This window comes from Cinclus cinclus, chromosome 1 (genome assembly GCF_963662255.1).
Source record: "Cinclus cinclus chromosome 1, bCinCin1.1, whole genome shotgun sequence".
Classification (NCBI taxonomy): domain Eukaryota; kingdom Metazoa; phylum Chordata; class Aves; order Passeriformes; family Cinclidae; genus Cinclus; species Cinclus cinclus.
In genome coordinates this window covers 128,895,290-128,903,401 of record NC_085046.1, presented here as the reverse complement: position 1 = coordinate 128,903,401, position 8,112 = coordinate 128,895,290, and positions in this window count along the sequence as shown.

Below are 8,112 nucleotides of genomic sequence, written 5' to 3'. Positions count from 1 at the left end.
CATGCATGCTGCTTTCAATGGGGTTTTTTGTACTTATCTGTCTTTGCTCTTACATGTCAACTTTATATCTTAGTACTGCAGAAGCAGTCTTTAAAAAAAACTGGCTGTACAGAGAAGACGTGTAGAAGGCAAAGGATGGGAGATCATGGGGTGTTCTAATGGAAAAAGTAGACATTAATTTATTTTACTATTTCATATAGAGTGATTATTTAATTGTAATTTTAATTTAGCTGAAAATAACTTCTTCCGAAGTATAATGTAGTCTAAAGTGACATTTATTTTTGCTCTCTAATTATAATCTTACTGTCAGTTATGCCAGAGCTGTGCTTTAAGGGTAGAGGAAGTATCTTCTTCAGGAAATATGAAATTGAAGTGATGATATGCTGCAACACATCTTATACTGTGCTTCCTGAATTGCCTTACAATTTTTGAATGGACACTGTTTGCACACAGCTGTTTCAGGGCTTGCATTTTCACTTCAAATCTTCACAGAGATCACATAAAAATTGAAGCAAATCTGTTTGGCGTTGAGCCAATGCAAATAGTTGTTTCAGTAAGGATTTTTAGTTCATCATGTCAGTGAGACATTTGCACTATTTATGAAAGCTTCCAGTAATGGGCTCTCTACAACTCCCTTGGCTTACAGGTTTCTCTCAAGCAATTTGAAAATTGCTGTGAACTTTTCCTTTGTGTTGACATTGAATTTCTAATGGAACCTTACTGAGGCTGCAGCTTTCTTTAACATATAAAAGTTCTCCAAAATTTTCAGCACTGTTGAATGGGGGGGGGGGGGGGGGGGTTAGCAGTATTAAAAAGTAGTTTTAAGAAAATTAAAAGGTAATTTTTTAAAAAATTATAGAAACCAGCATGTAGGTTCAGATATTTACTGTGAGGCGAGATTATCCTTTAAAGGTGTATTGCCTTTAAAAGCTGGAGTTGGAGATTTTTTCCTTTAGAGTACCACATATGATGAATTACCTACTAGTCATCAACTGTAGTTTGCTTCATGGAAGTATACTTGTCTCTCCCACAAAGTCTGGGTTTTTTCAAATGTTCAAGCATCAGTTTTACAATTTACAGATCCTGCAGCTAGAATCTTGTAGTATTTTGTTGTGCTTGGGCTAAAATAGGAATCTGTCCACTTACACAGCTGAGTTCTGTGTTACAAAATGAAGTTATTAAAGATTTAATTGTTAACCTTATATATTCTCGGTCAGCAAAATTCAGTCATCGTATATTGAAATGGGACTTTAAGTGCTTTGTTTTCAGTAATTTTAAAAGGTATTACAAACAATGAAAATAAAATCTTTGTCTTTTGCTTCTTTATTAAATGAAATTCATTTTGAAGCAGTAGCATCTTGGCTTTTCTAGCTGATGGAAATGCAGAAATGCAGGATACCTTCCCAGCTTTAGATTACCTCTTCTGTATCACCTGCAAAGGGAGACCCAGAAACTTAAAACTATTTAAGGGGCAATTAAATGCTTTACTCTCTAACCTTGCCTTTTGTGAAAATGAGAATGACTATGTATAACTGGTGATTTCTAAGCTATCCTGGTCTCAGCTTCTGCACTGAAAGTTTGTTTGGCTCCACTGTGTCGTAACCACCCCTGTTGGTTTGTCAGAGCTTTTGGATGTGTCCTTCTGGGATGTTACTGTCTTTTCTCCATGTTTTGTACATACACATATTCTTTATTCATTTAATTTGCTGCCTTGTTGAATTGTGTAGGAGCCCTTTTAGCTTTTCTTACACTTTAGCTTTTACTGTTGTCTTATTCATGAAGTGTTTTGCTGAGGAGGTTCTGTGTGTTTTACACATGGGGGTTGTAACAGACACTTTTCCATTATGATTTTTTTTCTTATGTGGTTTTTTTTAATTGCAGAGATTTCCTATTCTATGGTACACCAGGGACTGGAAAGACACTGGTAGCTTGTGCACTTGCTAATGAATGTAGCCAGAGTGATGGGGGAGTAATCTTTTTTTATGAGAAATGGTGTCAAATGCCTGAGTGAATGGGTAGGAGAATACACATGACAGTTTTGTTTAATATTTGAGCAGGTAAGATTGAAATGTGCCACATGTTCTGTCTGAGTTGTAACTAATTTTCTGTAGTCAAGAAGAAATTATTTTCCATGCTTTGTCAGGTCCTTCCACTGAAATGGGACTCTTCCAGTTTGGTTTTGGGGGGCTGGAAATCTTGGGATGCATTGAAAAATGTTAATAATGCAACCAAGAAAATCTTTAAAAGCACCACCATCCCCCTCAAAAAAAACCCCTTGAACTAACCAGTTCCAGTGCTTTTGTAACCATAATGTTTTTCGTGTATTTTCTCTTTCAAATATTGCTGTTTTCCTGTGTCTTCTTTGTAGGCCTATCAGATGCAACCTTCAGTTATTTTCCTGGATGAGATTGATGCTCTTGCTCTCGTATGCACCAGCAAACAAGACCAGGTTCATAGGTATGACGTGTCTTGAATCTTGTGTAGAAGGTGCTTGATCTTTGTGAAAAGATCAACTTGTGAAAAGATACACTATTTAACTTGATGTGATGCTTTCATTTAACCTGAAAACTAGCAAATCAGTGCTAGTGAATTTCAGATTATTTTTAAATGAGAAGTGAAAACAATTCAATAAGCTTGAAATCAGCCCAAGGTCTATGTTTGTCGCTGTCTGCGGGGTCTCCTGAACTTGAGATCACCCACAACAGGACATTTAGGTGGTTTAGAGTTCAAGTCTTCCCAGCTTGACTGACTCTTCTTCTTCCCCAAAGAAGAGTCAAGAAGCCGTTTTCTGAGGTTTCCAAGGTTGTTTATTCTTTCTTGTCTAAGAAATTCTTTCTCTAACTAACAGAGGTCTGTGTAGCACGTCGATCCAAGGCACACTCTCCCTGCCCTTGGGTAGGACTTATCTTTTATACTATAAATTGTTGTAATGCAAGTTTATGGTTTTGTGTTGCACTGAGGATGGTTTGTTCTGTTTCCCCCTCGGTTTGTATCGTGGTTGTCCCCTTCCCTTAACCCCTCCCTTTTCCCCCAGGCCAGCCCTGAGTGGCTGTGACCCGGGGTTCCTCCACCCCTGAGTTGGGATTGAAAGTACCCTGCGTTTCCCATGCTCGCTGTCTTCTCCCTGGAACTCTTCAGGACAATAAACTTGGATCATCCCGGGAAGGAGAGCCTCCTCTAATCTTTTACCTTTGTCCATGTCGGATAAAAAAATCCCCTATCTCTCTGACCCCGAGCTAGCCGAGGCAGGTCAGAGAGACCAGGGAAGAAATCCGACAATAAATGACGTACTTAATGTTTACAATTACTTTCCAATGCATGACACTTTTATTACACTGTCCAACTTTGTCCCAAACCAATCCAGTGATGCCATCCTGACTCAGAAGATGGATGACATGAAGAAGAATAAGAAACAATGTACCACGCCCAAAATCCTCCATCTTAGCTTTAAACCCCCTAATATCAACATTTCTAAAAACTCACTTTTCTGCCTTCTAACAATCTAATTTATACTCTACTTAATTTTTGTGAACTTGAAATTCTTCATGCAATGTTGGTATTTTTTTCCAGGGACTACAATCCAGTCCCCAGGGGTCTTGGGCACTATACCAAGCCCTCTGAACCCCCTGCCTGAGGCGTCTTGAGGCACCCAGGGAATCCAGGGGAACACCCTGGACTCCCACATATGTTATCTTATCTGTAACTAATGTCTTAAAATGAGTACTTTGCAAATCAGTATCTCATCATTAAAAGCTTGTCCTTTCTGAGGGATCAGTGGGAGATGGTTATATGGTACTGAACAAAATTTACTAAGCCAGTGAATGAAAATGTATTTTTCTGTTAGCTCTGTTGTAGGAACACTTCTGGCACTAATGGATGGCTTCACCAGCAGAAAGGCAGTGGTAATCAGAGCCATCAGCAGACTGGAATCTGTAGATCCTGCTTTACAAAGACTGGACACTTTGTGTGAAAATTCCACTTCAACCTGCCAAACAGAGAGGTCAGAACTTCATCTCAGCCTTAGTACTTATGAGACAAAGTCCATCTTTATAACAAACCCCTGTAACAAGGCAGCATTGCAGAGCAGGGCTAGTCTCCATTCTAGCTTGGACACCAGAGAACTGTCCAAAGACTGCATTCACTGTGGAGGCCAGACCTGGTACTGAGTAAGATGATCTCAACAGGTAGTTAATTCTCTGGTCATTTTTGGTTTCACTTTGACCAGTGATGGAAATGGATGCTGTCAGACATCAAAATGTTTAAAAAAGAATGAGTTCCTGAATTAATTTTTAAGTATGGCTATAGTATCTTGAGGGTGAAAAAAATTATGTGCACACAGGAATTTCTTTTTGGTAACAAAAGTTTTGATCAAGGCTGGTGCTAGAGCAAATGAAGTGTGCTGGGATCTAACATTCTTACTTGTACTTATTAGCAGAGACTTGGACTAAGATGTAAATGCACACTGCACAGGTGCAAGGCTTGGGAATCTTCTAGCTCATTGGCAACAGCTAAGAAAAAAATGAGTATGTAGCAGCCAAAAAGTTTTGGGATGGGGGTGGTGTGTGGGGGACAATGTGCAAAATTGGAACCCTGGTTTTGTGGTTTTTCTCTGGCTATCACTAATACTTTTTAGCACTTCTTGGGAAAAAAAAAAATAAAAGGCTTCTTGGATTGAAGGGTAGTAAAAGTGCACTAAACAGCACATTTAGCACAAACATTTGTCTCCAGTTTTTATTCTCCAGGAACGGAACATGAGGTGCCATGAAACAGAGCTAATAAACTCTTGGAAGAATTCTAAAAATCTGCCATAATTAATCAGGAAATGCTTCAAAGAAAGTCTTGCTAAGATCAGAGATAAAGGATAAGTGACATCTGATATTTTCTGGATGAGTGACAGTAGGTGGAGTTATGCCTACTCTTCTTGGTAGTAACTGTAGTAGTTTGGAAAGAAGTGCTAGGACTGTTTTCCAGCTAGAACTGGCAGAAAAGCAAATTTAATGAACAGTGACTGTCACCATGAAATTTTGCTAAATTGCAGAGAATTTGATGAAAAATCTAAGTTTTCAGATAAGGTTTTTACTACAAATTTTTCCTCACGATCATTAGATCTCACACTTATGAAAACTCACTTTTGATGGAAGGTGCACATGCCTTTTATTTCACTGCAACCCAAGTGAACAAGTGAAACAAGTTGAGAATTATTAACTTTCCCACTTGTGGATACAGAGAGTATATTAATAACTGACCCTTAAAATGCTTAAAAGTATAGCAGATAAGAAAAGTATTTGTGTTGGGATGAGGGCTTTGGCAGGGGGTGATTGTGGTTTTTTAAGAGAAAACTTAGGGCAAACTAAAGCATGACTGTTTTGTTTTCAGGCAAGAAAAGGGATTTTCAAAAGTCACACATGAGACTGGATCCTGAATCCATTGGACAACTTTCTTGAAGAGATGGCTATGCTATAAAGAACTGTGTTGGTGAAATATGTAGTTAGCAAAAAGTTTCAGGGAAGAAAAACACCCGAACACCAAACAATCCCACGTTTAAATAACACATGCATAAAACTCCAGGCAGGACTTTCAGATGCACTTCAGGAGTCACAGGAAGCAAGAAATTATCTGCCCTGAGAGTCAGAATGTGGCACGTGAAAGCAAGCCAACTTGTTTGCTGCCTTATGCCGAGCCTGCTCTGAAGGCTTTCCAGGAGGAAATTAGGAGCTGTTCCCAAAGTCACTGTTGGTTTTCCATTTTTCCGAGCTGCCCAAGAGATGTAAAAGGTGGAGTAGGAAGGACTTATAGGACTGTCTGTGCTCATATGACAGCAGGTGGTTGGCCAGGAATATGCTATACATCAGGCACTGCAGAACATAATTGAAGAAACAAGTGTTGCCTGGGTTTTGGAGGCCACCTTCAACATCCCACTTTTCCTGCCAGGCCATGAAACTCTTCTGTGGAAGAAGATCCCATTCTGGCAGAGCCATTTTAAGATGGAGGAGCACACTCATGGAGGAGCACCACCATCACTATGGTTGCAGTGCCTTGGTTTTGGGTCCATTCTTTCTTGCATGCTCAAACTCTTTGCAGAAATCAGAAGCAATTTAATTGTCCCACACTCCTCAGTGCCTCTTGGTGCACACCCTCTTCCTGCAGTGGTGCTGCACAGGACTTCCTGCTAAGCCCCATTTTTGTATCTCCCAAGAGCTGGCCTGCAAATTTTCTTCAGCTTTTGGATTTCTCATCCCTACAATATCTTCCATAAAGATCTGCACTCAACCCAGCTTTCCAACATCAGCACTCTGTATCTCTTGGGACTCAGTGCCTGCTCCAGGGGGCAAGCCTGGAGTAACAAGGATGGTCTGAGACAGGGGTGTCCCTGCAGCCTCCTCGTGGCTCCAGTCCCATTCTGTCGTGTTCAGGCAGCACATGAGTGGACATAGCAAAGACTGAAACCAGCACTAGAAGCTAGAAATTAGATCAAGGTGCTCCAGCCCTGGCTGTCCCTGGACAGGGACAATTCCTGTCCACAAGAAGAGACAGTGCATGCCGTTAAAAAGCCACTATGGGGTGGTCTTGGAGTGACTGGGAGAGACTGAAGGCAACCACAGACACAAGGTGGCATAAGAGCTTCTCTAAGGATGTTGATTCCAGCCCCAGCATCAGGGTGACCTCAATCCCAGGGACCCCAATAGCCTGTGCCTGGAATTCCATGCTGCATTCCAGCCTACTGCCATCCCCCCTACATACAGACTCCTTCAGGGACCATACTTGGGCAAGCTCATCCCAGCACTCTGAGCCTGCTGAGCCAGTCTTCCTGAGACTTTCCCCCACTCATCCAGCACTCTTCCACTGTGTCCCTGCCTTAAACAGGAAATGCTGGACTGATTCCAGGGGGTTGTGTGTTTCCTGGGTGTCCCCATGCACTGGCTATGTGTCCAGTCCAGTCAGAACACACCCCTGTCTTGATGGGTTTGTGTGTCCTGTGGATCTGCATGTCCAAAACGAGCACACATCTCCAGGGATGGAGGGACTTATGAATGAGAAATTAAGTAATTTTTTTCTCATTTGTCATTCTGTAAAGTAACAAGATTACACCTGTTAATCATCTTTCTCTTTGGTCTTCTTTTGGGTTTTTTTTCCCCCATGTTGTTGTTTTGGCTCTTTTCCAATTTTCTTCCATTTCCAATGCAACACTTCCTGTGCTGCTGCTCCTTTTTCTTGTTGCCTTGACTCTCCAGAGCTGGCACTGCTACTCTGCCTTCCAGCTTGACTCTCCAAAGGCTGAGGCTACACTTATCCACACACATGAAAAAAATTACATAAATTCAGTCACCCTCTCCCCAGGTTTTTTCCTCCCAAATTTGGTCTGGGTTGTTTTTTTTTCCTTCTGCATATGCTTACACCAAAACTTCTTCCAGCTGCTGACATAGTGCCTGACAACATGTGAAAAGTTCTGCTTGAAGGCAGGACAGCTGCTGCTTTTTGAGTGTAGAAGACACCAGAAGGATCAGTCTGCTTTCCCTCCCTTCTAGCCCATGATCTACCAGCCTATTGATGGATTTCAACTAGTGTATACTGGCCTCTACTGGTACCTGACACTCATTTTTAATGTTTATTGCCCAAATCTGCATGCTCACTGACTGCACTGTGCATTACTGAGGATGACTCTGACTGATCAGAATATTGACAATAGAAACGTTACAGAAGCTCAAGAGGAAGAGTTTAACTTCAGCATTTGTGTGTCTTTTATATTCCCAATCTGCAGATTTACTCACTGAAAAGGTCCCTTTGTCTTTTCAGCAGAGATATGTTCCTTGGATTGGAGGAACACTGTTCCAATACCTGTCATTATTAGAATCATTGCTGATTAATTAGTTTTTAGCCCAACTAAGGAAGTTTTGGGGGATACAATCCACTATAAACCCCCATCTATAATTAATGGGTGAATATGATCTGGAATTGAGATAATGAAGCTATCAATGTTCAATACTACCAGAAATTTCTGGTACGCAGCAATACTTTCTAGTTTGGGGATTTCACTGGTGTAAACTTTGAAGATATTGAGCTGGCTGGGTCTGATGTTTCAACCAATCTCTTTTCCACCTTCTAGAATAGTGA